Source organism: Haliaeetus albicilla, chromosome 28 (assembly GCF_947461875.1).
Source record: "Haliaeetus albicilla chromosome 28, bHalAlb1.1, whole genome shotgun sequence".
Classification (NCBI taxonomy): Eukaryota; Metazoa; Chordata; class Aves; order Accipitriformes; family Accipitridae; genus Haliaeetus; species Haliaeetus albicilla.
Genome location: NC_091510.1, coordinates 4,336,453 through 4,352,247, shown reverse-complemented (window position 1 = coordinate 4,352,247; position 15,795 = coordinate 4,336,453). Strand labels below are relative to the sequence as shown.

General features: G+C 38.9%; 1 protein-coding gene across 2 annotated transcripts in view; it reads right to left on the bottom strand.

Moving 5' to 3' along the window:
* The window catches only part of TMCC3 (transmembrane and coiled-coil domain family 3), a 127,217-nt gene that overhangs the window by 11,756 nt on the left and 99,666 nt on the right, over positions 1 to 15,795 (bottom strand). The window lies entirely within an intron of this gene.

Genomic DNA, 15,795 nt, shown 5'->3' with positions numbered 1-15,795 from the left:
TTCAGGCTCTCTGCCTGCACCAGAGCCAGACACCGCAGATGACTAGATAGGTACCTCTCAGAGGTAAAGCAACTTCCTTCTGCCCCAACCCCCCTTCTTCCAAGGAGCCATGCAGATCCCCGGCTGCATGGCCAGGCTGTTCATGCAGCCCATCCCAAGCCAAAGTCCACAGCTTCGAAAGGGATAACAGAATAACTGCTTGGTGCAATGAACGCAGGCACATTGCTAGGAACCCTTCGTTACGCATGAATTGGCAGGTGTACTTTCCATCTTAAATGGCAAAGTGGAGGGCTGGGTAAAAGGAAACTTGCCATTCATAAAGAAACATTCAGATCAACCCAGTCACAGAAGCAAGGATAGGTATTTTATTGGCATCATAATGATCCACATTTTCTCACTTACCGCCTGCAAAAGCAACCCAAAGCTCAGATTTGCAGGTCACGCTAACAATCAGCCCAGAGCACAAAAGGACCCATGTGCCGAAATGCCACAGGTAAGACTGATGGAAAGGGGCTTCATATAGACAGGAACTGCTGAACGGGGAAGAACACGTGTAACAGCGTGTATAGGTTGGCCATTATATTCTCTGGTTGCAAAACGTAAAGCAGACATAGAAGGTTATTTCTTCCCAAAGATCCTGCATGGGATCCATTTGAGAGAAAGAAATCGACAGTGAATAGAGCATAGAGAGCATGCAGCCCACCCTCAAGCACACAACTCCTGGCTGCTCAGATGAATCACTTCCTCCGTTCCACTGACTGTGTCAGTAGCTCTCCACCGACAAGTAAGAGCTCAGCCAGCTATGTTTAGGTGTCAAACTGAACTCTACTGTTTATTTCATAGATTTGTCATACTCTTTTAAGAAGTGGCTGAAAGAAGCACAGAGAAAAAGCATTTGCAAGACAGAGTCATTGAACTGCATATACGCATCAGGATCCAGAAAGCACACATCTTTGCATTGCCTCGCTAACAGAAGCAAACTATGAAGACACAGTGATTATTTACTCAAATAGGCTCGGTTTAAAGGTGGTTCAAGGTTGGTTTTTTTTTTTTTTTCTTTCCCCAAACAGCCTCATTACCATCACCAGCCATAGCTGTGCAAGCTAAACAAAAGCTTATGATGATAATTTAAGCCTATCTTGCAAGACTTTATGAGGGGTATCTGACTAGTGCTTAGAAAACGAATCCCGTAAGAAACATAGAAGATGGGATTAAGGCAGCTTTAAAGCTTTTAGGGTTTAGCAATAGCAACAAAAACAACCAGGAGTAATTATCTTTTTGTCAAGAAATATACATATACTAGAAGCACAGGGGTTTCCAATGGGTAAAAGAGCATGCAGAGGAGGTTTTATTCCTTTTTCAGCACATTGCAAAGCAGAAATGTGTTTGGGGAGAGTTTTACCATCTCTTTCAAATTCACTGCTCCTAAAATCCACAGGAAAGAATATTTCATGGAAGGCTTAAAACAGTGCTTAATCATCATAAAAGGTTTTAGTTATATAAAATCAGCCCCCAAAATTGCTGTACAGTATGTTACAGCAAAACATCTTCTGCTCATGTTTTTTTGTTGAAGAGCTACTTAATAGTAGTATCTGGAAGTATCTACACTCAGAACATCATACCAATAATCGTGCAGAGGGTTGAGAATAGAGGAATGGAGGGAGACAGCAAATGCTGCTTCTGCTTTTTACCAGGGAAGTCAGAGATCCAGGGTGATTTGTCTGAAACCACCTAGCAAACGCTGATGGAGTCAAATAACAGAAGGTGATTCTTTTACCATCTACAGTTTCTCTATCACCTATCAAAAAGACAAACATTAAAGCTGTTAGGCATCTCACTAACACACATTAGGGGTTTGTTCCAAGTGATAGTCAAAGATAATCCCAGATACACTTTGGCAGGTATCTGCACTTCAATATTCAAAGGCTGGGGAGCTTCAAGGCCATTTCATGAGTAAGGCATCACACAGAGGCAGACTAGTCTGTAGAGCTTTTGAAAATTTTCCCCACTATGCCAACATGGTCCGGTAATAATAAAAATTCAGTTGTTATACTAAGCAACTTAGGCAAGAGCTCAGATACGGAACCCACTCCTCCTCAGAGTCAGTTTGACCTTTCCGTCCATTTTAATTCTTTTTATCAGCACCACAGAGCTGAGACTGTAAGCACAGGCACCTCAAGAAAGATGTAAATGTGCTTGTAATTTTAATTAAAAAAAAAAAGTTTAAACTGCTTTAAAACAAACTCTGTAGAAAGTAACTACAAAGAAAGCAGATACACATAAGTTCTGGTGTTACTAGAAAGACAGCTTTTACTCTGTTGGTCTAATTCAGTCAATGCCACATAGCTATGTATAATTTGCAACCCAAACAGCCAAGTTCACACCAACATTTTTTTGCCTTGAATCCTATGGACATGCCCAGTTCAAACTAGGAGTATCCCAGAAATAACCTTTTATCTAATTTCTAATTAAAGACCGAACTAAGGCCAAATTAGCTAGGTCACTGCTTGTGTGTAAATAAGTCTTCAGATATGGTACTGTTTCAGATTAAACCAACAATGGGAGAAGAGAACAATGGGGGGAAGAGGCAGTTTTCTGCTTCATTGCCAATACCAGCTTCATCAAAACCCAACAACATCCACTGAAAAGTCTCCTATGTCACAGCTCGCACTCAGTCCTGTTTCCAGGTTGTTCCACAGCACAAAACTGACATGAGCAAACCAGTTCCAATACAAACAACTTCTGTGCGTAGACGCTGCAAACTTCAACAGGTCTTCATAAAAGCAAGCTAGCTACTTTCCATTTACTGTCCAGCAGTCATGTAAAAAAAAAAAAAAAAAAAAAATTCACTGTCCTGGCTAGGGAAAACAGTAAGTTTCTTAAGCAGGCCAGAGGTAGGCTCCACACCCCACAGTTAATTATTTTGCTTCAGATCAGTCCCACACTTTAGGTAAGTACCATTAATTAAGAAGGAGTCATTAAAATACTGTCTCCTAACTTCTTGAATCAAAATAAATGTCACTTTTATGTGTATACTCCTTCTGTCTCACGTTTCCATAGCAATATAAGGAAATACTTGGGAGCCTCAAGTGCTACACGTGTGGTTCCATCGGGAAGTGCTTATGAGAAGCCTGCACTCCCCCTGAAGGAGAGTGCCTTTCACCTGACACAAACCCCTCAAAATACTATGAATCAGTATGGGCATAGCATATTTTTGAAGGGTGATGCAAGACATTCTGTATCTCTTCTTCTAGACTAATTGTTCAACTCACTTTTAGTGTTTCTAATAAGTGCTTTTCTTCCCTATCCCCCCAGCTTTTATGGATTTTATTCCCCTCCGATTCAATAATAAGCTTTTTTTTCCAATAGATGTTCAAATAGGTGGCAAGAATGAAATTTTCCAGAATACTGTGAAACACTCTGTGAGAAGCCAGCTGCTATACATTTTCAGTTATTAAATCCTTTTCTATGAATGAGAATTCGATAAAAAGCCAGCCACATCCCCGCTATGACAAACCACCTCTCATAGTTACAGCATATGCTTCTGATTTCCCACCACTTGTGATTTAGAGTGTGCTTTTCTTCGTATCACTCCATTGTCTAACTTCACATCACAAATTATCTATTCCATGTTGATAAAGCTACAACAGGTTACCTGCTCCCTCCACCCAGTTCCTTCTGTTTCACAGTCAACTCTTTTAATTTCATTGCTATTCAGATTGTCTAAGCATTTCCCGAAATCCCAGCTCCTAGAAATGTACAATCATACAAGAGATTTCTGGGGAATATTACTAAGTTTCTTGCCCTCAGTTACAGAGAAATAACTCCCACATGTAACTTAATAGTCAACAACCAAGTCCTACTTCCCCCAAAATACAGACAATATTAAGGAAATTTTAAATATATGATTTACAGATCTACAAAAATTAAACCCACAACTGATTTTAGAAAGTCTAATTCATTACTTTATTGCTTTGAGCTGGCAACACTTATATAAAACCTATTTTGTAACAGGAACATTCAGACTTTACAGTAGCAGGGCATTTTTGAAGTACTACCATTCAGAGATAAAACATTCCAAATCCAGATAGACTGGCCATCATAGGCAAAAGACCCAAGTCATGGGGTTTTTATTTGTTTTAACCATTGCAAAACTTCCATTTATAAACAGGAGAACAATAGCTCCATCACACATAAGATCTTTTCATTTGCGTTAATGCTGCAGCAGCACATCCTGAGCATATAAACAATCACATCTTGTCCTGTACATGAACTGAGTCACTTATTCAAAGGAGCTTGCTTACTTCTCCCTTTTTTCCCCCCTTCTCTCCATACTGGGCTGATAAAATAAAATCTCAAAAATACATTTCTGTTACATCAGCAGTTCTGCCTACACACAGGACTTTTAGTTCATTTTTTGATATGAAGGCCTAATCAAAAGAGAAGCTCTGCTTCACTACATTGCGTGACTAACAACCACAGGCTGCCTAATGAGCAGCTTAGATGTCATTTTTCACTATTACAGAACTACTGGAAGGCTTACAGCTGTGGCTTTGATCCCTCTTTAAGACAACTTCACACATACCTGATATCCCTCCCCTCTCTAACTTTTAGGTATTAGGAGCTCTAGGCTTTGCTTGTCCACTAAGTTCAATGCCTGGTAGCCCTCCTTCCAGGTGCCAGCAGCAAACAAACACATTTGAACTTGGAAGTGTGCTGAACACCACAAGATCTCTCCTTTCTCTCTCCTCCCCCTCTCCTTCTCCCCACCCCTGCCCTTATACTTCAGGATGCTCTCTAGGAAAGGATCTCCATTTTGAAGAGCATTTTATTTACCTCTCTGTAATAACTAGTACATCTCTTGACAAGGCAACTTTATTTTTTAAAGCTTAGTTACTTATATACACAAGCAAACTTTCACTACGTGCCTCATTACACATATGAGTACATTTTTTCATTCCACACCTGATATCCAAGACTTGTATTTGTAGCTAATACCAGAAATAAGCCCAAAGACAGAGAACTGCAGGGAGACTGGGCCACAAAAAATCAAAAACTTTGGCCATACTTCATGATCTACATATACTGAAAGGAAGAAAAAAAAAAAGAAAGAAGACAAGCCCAGAAAAGAAAGAAAGGAGAGATGAAAGGTTTTATTTTAAAGCCTAATTAAAAAAAAAGTTTTAAATTATTTTTATTAACAAAACTGTATTTCATTGTGCAAGATAAGGACAACTAAAACTGGAATCACACAGATGCATTATTATACAGGTCATTTGTTATTCAAAAAATACTGCTGCAATAATTGTATTTTAAGCTACTATACATAACTGATTAATACTGCTCTGAATAAACTCTGGAGAAAACATCTTAATTGCAGTGCAGTAGGTGCCAAAATTCTCTGCAGATTCAATGGATTTAACCCTCTACCTCCTGAACACCACAACAACAGAACTTTAAAGCATTTTCTTATTTATGTTTCTCTCTAAAATAGAAAAAATCTTTTCCTTTCTCTTCACTGAAGGGGCAATATAAAGCATTAGGCAACAGAACCACAGTTTCCTGCTCAGGCAGTACTCTCTGCATATCCTCCTCCTGGAAGAAAATGAAACATTGTCCCCCAAATTAATATAAATAACATTGTTTTGAGAAGTAAAAATATAATGGAACAAGGTTTTCTGCTGTTGTGACCATGCTACTAAACTGGGTCACAGGCAACGCTTTCTATTTATGAATACAACTAATCAAATCTCCTTGAGAGCAACTGTAACAATTCTCCTTATTCTGGAGAAAATGTCTTCAAATATTATTTGTATGCTTACTATCTTCTTATTTATATAAATGTACACATATATAAATGTTTTTATAAATATTTTTACAAATACACATGAAATTATTATTATTATAAGCAAGTACAAGTCCACAGAAAATCTCATATACATACAAAAAAATAAAGCAGTGTTTCAGCTTATGTGCACCTTCCGAGAACCTCCGCTTGGCACGGTATTTTAAGTTTACACCCTAACAATCAATTCAAATAGTTACAAATAAATATGAGTTCACAAAAAAGATGACTTTCCCAGAAAAAAAAAAAAAGACACAAATAGCATACATTCTGAAGACGAGTGTGCCTCTACAAGCAGATCTCCCTGAATCCTCCTTTTTGAAGATGCTCCACATGCACATAATAACACATCAGAGTGAACTCCAGAAATACGTTCTGTATGTGCACCAATTTCCTATTTGTTAGTTGCAAAGGACAAAAATCCTTTTAGAAGCCTACAAAAAATTTTAAATAAACTCTTCGGTTAAGTGTCTTGAAGGAATAACTGTACATTAAAACACTGTCTATAGCACATGATTTTGAATAGTTTCTCACACAATCTTTTAATATGCTTATGAGTTTGTACTGGCATGAATCATTCCTATAAGAGGCTGAGGGTTTGGTTTTTAAAAAAATATTTTAAAAACTTTCCTATCAGTCTTTTCTCTCTGAACCAAGTTCAGCTAAGACTGTTGTAGGTTATTTTAGTTCAATAAAATTGATACTATTTGTACTTAGTGATGGGTCATCTCCATACTCCATTTTTTCCTTTTTCTTTCAAATTTTTGTATATACCATATGCTTCAAATACTAATGCACATTACAGCAGTTCTCAACCCATAAAAGAAACTGCATTGTAGAGAAGTTCCACAAGTCAATAAGAGAACATCAATTAATTAAAAACCCAAAATGCAGAAAGCTTGTCTAACTGCAAAGAAAAATCAGAGACTCACCCAATTAGAGAGTAATAAAACCCTAAAGTAAAATTTTTGTCTAGTCTTAAAAATATTCCTATCCTGAGAACACACTTCCCCAATTAGTGATATTTATTAAACTGAATTACTTTGAGATGGCAATTCAGACAATTCTGGAAGATAAACTAGGTTAAATTATAGTTACATCACCATATTACTTGTAAAAAAATTGTGAATTAACAGTTTTGTTAAGTTTTGGGGATAAAGAAAGAAACTATTTTTTAAACAACTGCCTTTAACGGGGATTCACAACATTTTGAGAGTATGGTACAAAGCCTCTGATGTAATTTTGAACAAGCTTGAGTAGTAATCGTTATGTATTGCCAGGGTAGTAACGGCAAATGAAAGCAGCCTTTTCCTCTCAGAGATATTTGCAAACTGAAAATACATCTATCTCTGTTTGGCCAGAACTAAAATGTCAAGGGTGGAATGAACCGCTGCAGATACTAAAGGCTCATTACAAAGCTCAATGCCTTCTATTCCAACTATAGGGCACATTGGGTGAACATCTCTTCATGTAGTATAAATACACAGAGGAATGCACATTATGCACAAAATTTAGACACAAATTCAGTGCTCATGTACTAAATAAAAAACCAAACCAAACAAAAACCAAATGAAAAACCTGCTCCTTTCTCTCTGCCATCCAATGCAAAAACCATTCCCAAATGCAGGACTGAGAGATGAGAATCATGGGCAACAAACCATAGTGACTTTGTTTAACGGACTACTGGAAAATGCTCAGAAACTGTACAGTTGCACAGCACATTAAATTGCATAGAGCAGAATAGATTCAATAGAAGAAAAACGTGTTCAAGTTGGTCTTTCCTAATCTGCTAAAACCATGTTCCTAATCTAAAAGTCATTTAATACAGTGAAATTAAAACCCCTTATCTTAGATACTGTAATTGAGAGGGTTGATAAAATATTATAGACCAACTTCATGCAACTTCTTTGCTACATTAGTATGTTTATGCAAAATTGTGCTCAGTGTGGCACAGATGTAGTCAAGAACTATCATAGGAGACAGCAAGGCTAAAAAGGCAACACCAATAATGTAACAGCAAGACTAAGAGTCACATTAGAAAACGACAAGCAATGATGGCTTTGCAGCCTCTATTGCTTTTTCTGTCTTTTCTTGCCTTTGGATAATTGTTATAGAGCCCTGTCCATAGTCAAGGCCTTTCAGGTTTTTTATTTTTGTTAAAACTCCATCTAGGACAGAGGCGATTAAGGCCTTTATAATGTTTTTAGAGTTACAATTTAACTTGGATCTCAGCATCATTAAGGATATCTTGGGTGTTTCATTCTAGCCCTCCAAAGGACATGATGGTGTCAGAGGGATTATTTATTTAATTCAATAGGGCAATACTAAAAATGTTTTGTTGTTCTGCGATAATGTCCCTCAGGTAATGATAAAATTATTCCTCAAATAATATCTGTTGAAACATAACTAAAGTTCAGAGAGGTTTACTTTACCAAGATGTTTATATGGCCAGATGCCATACTAACCATAATTTAGACTCTAAAGACGAAACAGGCAAACTTGTCAATTCATATAAACGAGGTCCACTGGCTAATCAAACTGAGATTTTTTTGGAAGAGGAAATCTTAATATTGTCATTAGAATATTGTAGTACAGTCAAATTTACACAAATAAAAACAAGTATAGCTTGCTACAGAAATAATATCTACACTGACAGTTACGTGCTTATTCACACTCCAAGTTTGTACATTTTTCTTTTCAGTTATATCTTTCCTCTTATCTTCTTGCTTTTGCTCATCTAATATTTGCAACTTCATCTTTTTATCTGAAATTAGTTTAATCATGCTTTTTATCCCGGATATATTCTAACTGGTTGTTGTGGTTTAAGCCCAGCCAGCAACAAAGCACCACGAGGCCACTTGCTCGCTCACTCCTACTCCTCTTCCCCCCACCCCAACCCCAGGATGAGGAGGCGAAAATATAAAGAAAAGCTTGTGGGTCGAGACAAGGACAGAGGGATCACTCACCAATTATGGTCACAGGTAAAACAGATTCGACTTTGGGGAAAAAAACTTAATCAATTTAATTTGTTACCAATCAAATCAGAGCAGGATAATGAGAAATAAAACCAAATCTTAAAACACCTTCCCCTACACCCTGCCCTCCTTCCCAGCTCAACTTTACTCCTCATTTTCTCTACCTCTTCCCCACCAGTGGCACAGGGGGACAGGGAATGGGGGTTGGGGTCAGTTTGTCACACACTGTCTCTGCTGGTCCTTCCTCCTCAGGGGGAGGACTCCTCACTCGTCCCCTGCTCTGGCATGGGTCCTTCCCATGGGCTGCAGTCCTTCAGGCACAGCCTGCTCCAGCGCTCGCTTTCCCATGGAGTCCCGACCATCTTGGGGGGCATCCCCCTGCTCCGGCGTGGGCTCCTCCCTGGGCTGCAGGTGGGCATCTGCTCCCCCACTCCCCTCCACGGGCTGGGGGGGACAGCCTGCCATCTCACCATGGGCTGCAGGGGCATCCCCTCCTCCAGCACACCTCCTCCCTTCCTTCATTGACCTGGGTATCTGCACAAGGGTTTCTCTCACATCTTCTCACCCCTCTCTTCTCTGGCTGCTGTTCCCCAGCAGTTTTTCTGCTTCTTAAATACGTTCGCCCAGAGGCGCTACCACTGTTGCTGATGGGCTTGGCTTTGGCCAGAGGCGGGTCTGACTTGGGAGCTGGGGAAGCTTCTGGCAGCTTCTCACAGGAGCCAGCCCTGCAGGCCCTTCCCTGCCATCAAAACCCCACCACACAAACCCAGAACACTGGTACAATACTTGCCAAGATTTAAAAAAATTGCCGGTCTATGCATTAATGTTTCTTAAGAGTCTTATAGAAGGAGATACAGGAAATTAAGACCATCCAAGAACAATCTGTCTTTTTAAAATAATAATGATGATTTATATCGCGTCACACAAACAAGTGTTTATTCTGGATACTGCAGACTCCAAAGCACGTGATTTTATGGAATCCATACGTTTCATTTGAATGGATACTTGACACAACAACTGATAATTTTGCTTAATTAATAAAACACAATCTTAAAAGAGAATGAATGGATTTTGTTACATCCTCAGTGGTGTCCATTATTAAATCCATAGTGATGGGTAAGTCAACTGGTATAAATACATATGATAAAGACACAATTTTCAAGGTAGACATTAGTATAGATCTCTCTTTTACCCAAGAATCTCTTTCAGCATTGCTGGTAAGCTTCACATGCTATGAAGAAACATAAAGCTACCTATATTGCCTAAGCAGAGATGGTAATAGAAGTTATTCATGTTATATCTATCAAAAACTTCATTAAGCAAGTAGGTGTTTCAGATTCTTATATAGCCATAACTCATGTTAGCTAGACCAGGATAGCACTTCTGAAACAAGAGCACAGGCTATTGCTTTTCTGCTTGGTCAAGCTGTCACACAAACACTCGCCACCCATGACTTGCACCTTCCAGAAACAAACTGAGTCACAGAGTTCACCAATCGACTTCTCTGCCATGTGTATGAAAACAACAGAAGATGCTTCAGAGCATTTTTAAGAGTTATTTTTCAGCTTATTGAAAGCCACTGCCTCCTTTACCTAACCACAGAGAATTGGGAGAGCCTCTTTCGAGCCACTACCATAATCAAACAGTTGGACTCATCTCATTATAACATTTTTGTATGAAGCTACAGGCTGCCCAACTCAAGTAAGTTTGTTTCTCACGTTCTTTGGCCATTACAGCACAACAGAACAATTTAGAGGAGGATACAGAAGTTCAGTCATGTGTTTCCCTACCTACCTTCCCCATATAATTTTATTATGCCATAAAATACTGCAATAAGCTTGATGGTCTTTTTAAGGCAGCTTGTAATCTGAATTCAGAACTTTTTAAAAAAATTATCAACAGAAAATGTCATGTGTTTAGCTTATATTCAAGCTAACCATGCAGGGTTTCTCAAAAGCACACAGATATAAACACTAGTTGCCAATTCTCTTTTAATGCTAGTTCCTACGTATTAAACTCATATTAGATTTTCCTATTTTTAGAGTTGTGGAGATGTTAGCAGCCTAGTCACCAATATGATTTGATTAGAAATGAAGCCGCAATCAATATTCCATTCCTAGCCTGTCTGCCTCCCTCCCTCTCCTTTGAACTTTCTAAATAGAATCTTTTTTTTTTTTTCTCTCTTAAGTTTCTATTCAGACAGTCTAAAAGGATATGCTTTATCACATGGTTGACTTTGGTGTAAAAGATTTATAAACATATTACCATATTCAGTCATAGCAACAGCACAGAAAAAAGGAACAAAGAGGAGCTCAGTGGGAAAGGAAGCAGACAAGAGTCATGCTGTCCTTGGAGTCCGACCACGGTTACTGGCACTGCACTGAGCCAGAGCTCTGTACCTGAGCAGTGGGCTCTGCTTGGCTACAGGCTCTGGAATCCTGTAGTAAACAGCCTAACATTCGACACAGGAGACCTCATATGTTTGCAAGTGGAAAAGCAAAACAAAACCCAAACCACAGTACTCATTTTAAGAGATCAAGGCATTAGAAAATTGTCTAAATATTTTTTTGCTCTCTCTCTCTCATTTGGTCATGTCCTTAGAGTAATTTAACCTGCGTAAACTACCATCTATAAATCAGATATTTAGTGGTCTCAACAGGCAGATGAAACTCTATATTCACTACTAAACCCTCAAAAATATGCCTCCTGTGGGATGGGCAAAATGATGCTAGCCTAATTACCACTTCCACACAGTGAGTTAATATTCTGTGCTGTGTTACATGTTGAAAAAACATTTTCCAGCTACTCTTCCTAAAGAAACAAACTGACAAATACACTCACTTTGTGCAGTCAGTTTCTTGACAAGTTTGAGAAACACATAAATCGCACCATAGCTCTTTCACAAGCCAATGGTGCCAACAGTTCCTCAAGCAAGTCCCGCTCTTCCTTTCAACTACTGCTCTTTGCCCATCCACTAAGTCTGTCATGCCTTGACTTCAATTCCATTATTTCTAAGGAATGTTTTTGCCTAGTACCTCATTGAAAATTCCACGACTATGTCCAGGTTTTGCAACTACAGCCAAGGCCAAAAATTCAGGAGCCACATGGATAGCGGTTACATTGGGTTTCAGAGTCCCTTCCCAGAATAATTTATATTGTGTCCAGAAGCTTTTGCTGATATAACATTGAATTCAGAGAAAAAGAAGGTTGTGCAAGAAATTATAGTGCAAACTGCAATGTACCCTAGTTCCTGGTACATATGTTACAATCAAAGCAGACTGCCTGCAGGTAAGCAAGTGGAATAAACAGGTTAGAGGTGTCACCTTCTGTACACAGGAGTGTAACACACACCAACCTAGCTGCTGTCTGAATTTTCGTTCCAGAGTATCGACTATTTTCCAAAGTTGAGAAAACTTGCTACCAGCATTAAACTTGGACAGAAATACACTGTAAAAATTAGTTCCTGTAGACTTAACACTTCTTATAATAAAACAAAGGCGGGGGGGGGGAGGTGTTGGAAAGCAGGTAGTAAACTAAAAACAAGAATACCTAACATTTCAGCAACTCAAGGTGGCCTGAATGGCTTATATTCTATGTCAGCTAGGGAGGAAGCTTGTAGATGTGCAAACATTCATTAAATGCTTTGGGAAACTTTAATGAGTTGCAGTGATTTGCACAGGCCAAAAACCTTCCATGCAAACATGAACGCAAGGAACTCTGCCCTCCCCTCCGCCTCAACCGGAAGAGCAAATGACAAGCCACTTCTTTAATTGATCTGCTCTCCAAATTCAGATTTTAAAAGTCTGTCTCTACATATGATTCTGGTACTAACCAGGCAACACTGTGTCATTTTAACTGTATGGAATAAACTGACATAGTTCATTATTCATCTCATTTGGTCTGTAGGCTTTTTACTTGCTTTTGTTTGTCTTTCTTGTTCATTTACTGCTTTAACAAGAGTGTTACAAAAATAAAGGTCAGTACAGAAATAATACACCAGGTGTTATGTTCCTCTGTGTAATTTAACAACATTGAGACAATAGTCATATAGCCTGAAAGTAAAGATACAGTAAAAATTATTGAAAAAGCTTGTTAGGGCTGTCTGCTAGCTGAAAGACAAAGATTCACCAAAATAAAAGCAGCTTTATGTCCAAATATTTTCAGATTTGCTTAACCACAGATACTGGGACCACTACAGTGTACTATATCCATGTAACAACTCTAAAGCACATGTAAAGTAGTTTAAAATAGACTAGTAAAAACAGGTTTTTGTCATTTTTTTTTAGCTTTTTATTGAAAAGCTGTTTCACTCCGTGTGACGAAGATGATGTCTGGTTTCTGGTATTGACTTCACAATACAGGTTTTAAATGATTAATGCACAACGCTGTGCATGCATTCTTGTTTAGTGTGCAGAGCTGGAGTTGGGGGTTAGTAGGGTGTAAATAACTTAAGACACTTATGATGTGGCGTAATAAAAAAATTATACCACTTTAACACTGCTTTTCAAGTTCTCTAGATGGCTTCAGGGTCACATGAGGTTATAGAGAAGTTCCTTCTTACTATGTTTAAAATACCACAATATTACGATATTTGATTACCTAATGTATTGGAGTTGAAACTTGTGTCAGAATGGATCACAAGTTTTCTTACAGTTTTACTATTATCTGTTGGGAAAGGAAAGGAATCCTCCTGCAAATACCTCCTGGAAAGAACCTTGTTCCAGAAGGTATATAGTTTCATCACAAACAGCAACAACCCTGTAGGTGCTATGTAAGTTTTAATCCAACCAGAGAAAATTTGTTACAGCCTGAGATCCAACTACAAGTAATTACCTTGCTATCAAGACAAAAATCTCACAGTGCAACTAAAAGAAAATCTACACTGGTCATGTAAGGGACTGCTACATGTGAATGTACGTAAAACCACTACCTACAGACTTGGCAGCCTGCCTATATCCCTTACAGTGAGCAAGTCTAGCAAGGTCAAAATATTTTTAGAGTAAAATTGTCAGACTCGGGTTATTATGCCTTTATGATCTCCTTCTGAAAAGTTCTCATTGTTAACAGCAGAATTTAAAAAAGTATAGCTAGTAGTTTTAGATACCTGACTCTGGCACAACCTGCCAGGATGATTTGAGCTGTACTTCTGATCTGCAAAAAGACAAATCCTAGAAAAACTCCACTAGTTGCAGGAGAAGCCCCAGTGACAAACTGTATCTCAAAGCTTGCACTGAGATAGCCATGCCAGATGTACTCAATGACCTGTTCCATAGGAATTTGCCTTTCCCCCTACCCCCAAAGCACACAGACACACTGGTGGGCAATAGGAGCCAGAGATGAAAAGAACAAAAACTAATCACCACTTTGTTCTTTCAAACCAGTCACAAGTTCCAAGTATTAAAACATGATCTATTATTTCCCTTTTGGTCAGTGTTGCCTCCTGAACCAGCTCAGCATGTGTTCCTAAAATGAAGATTTTGTGATCTCCTGCTCACAGAAGACCAAGTGTCACGACTGCTTTCTTTGTTGAAACATTCAAGGACTCCTGTTAGGCCAAAAGTAAACAAAGCGTGTCTTTGACTACCACAGACACTTGATCTGTGCTTACATTTAGATGCCACATAGCTCCAGCAGCCACCTCAGGTGAAATTTCATCCTCGGTCTGACACCACAGGCGTTTGACAGCTTGCACATAGTGATTCTGCTACCTGCAAATCATAAGGTAGGCTCTCACGTCTTTGCTTTTTCTCATCCATGGCATGGCTGGCACCCATGAATGATGATGGTAGCCACTTTGGCAGGTGGAAGCTGAACCAGTCACTATTTTGGGTGAAACAGGAAGGCCTGGAATTTTTCTCAGTGTTAAGCTCAGGGAGGGCACTGCAGGAGCTGTTCTGCTCCTTCCTGGAGGATGGGAGGATGCCACATACAAGGACTTTGCTTCAAATCACAGCTTACTGGTTAAGTACAAGTTCACGAGTTCTATTTGCTTGAGCAGAAGCTCATGTGAGTTTCTGCTTCGCATGAGCTCAGGCTTTTTCCCTTACCCCTTTCTACTCTTCCTTTATCTCTGTATACTTTTTTGTAACTCTTCAGTTCTTGGTTCCTTCTCTATCACTGCTTCCCTCCCACTTTTTGATCTACATACATTGTAATAGGTAAGTACCTTCCCCTCACCCAGAACTTCATTATCTACCTACTCCCCAAAGTTTCCTGACTCAATTTAGATTTTGCTCATCTCTGAGCCAAAAGGTCTTGAAGCTAGGATCTATCTTTATAACATTTATAACAGAAGCGTATAATTTGTCATTAGTGGTACAACTTCCTGTAAATCAGTATCCATTCACGTTAGAAAGTTTGAAGAAAATAACGTCACTCTCCAAGCACAGTATTTCTAGCAGGTCATTCTCAGTCTCTCAAAAGATGCCGTATCAAACATACGGATACTCTTTAGCTTACATAACTTTACAAGGAAAGCAACAGCAGCTTTAATTCTAGGAATCTAACAGTAAGTTAAGAGCAGCAATACAATGCAGCTGAAGTAAGAACCAATGTGAATGCCGAACAAGCAGCTCTGTAAGCCACATAAGCTCTGACGCTCAGCCTTCACCAGCAGCCTGCCAGTGCCTGGAAGAAACTTCTTCCGCTCTAGTCTCTTGTGTATGTGCCTTCACTTCTCAGAAGTGCAAGGAAGTATGAAAGGGTTCATATATAAAAACCAAAACAAACAAAACCCAAACAAACCCAGGCCAACATTGAAAGCTTAAGTGCTAAGATAATATCAGCCATAATCTACTCCTGAGTCTATCCAGGTTGCCACTTGTCTGTTAAGCAAAAACAACATCTGCTTTAAAACCTACAATTGCACTGTACAGTAGATACTGCATGAGGGAGAGATGATTGCAACTGCACTATAAAATAGACTTCCCAATTTTTTTAGCTAAACTTTTTTTTAAGCTTACAGCAACTAATAGA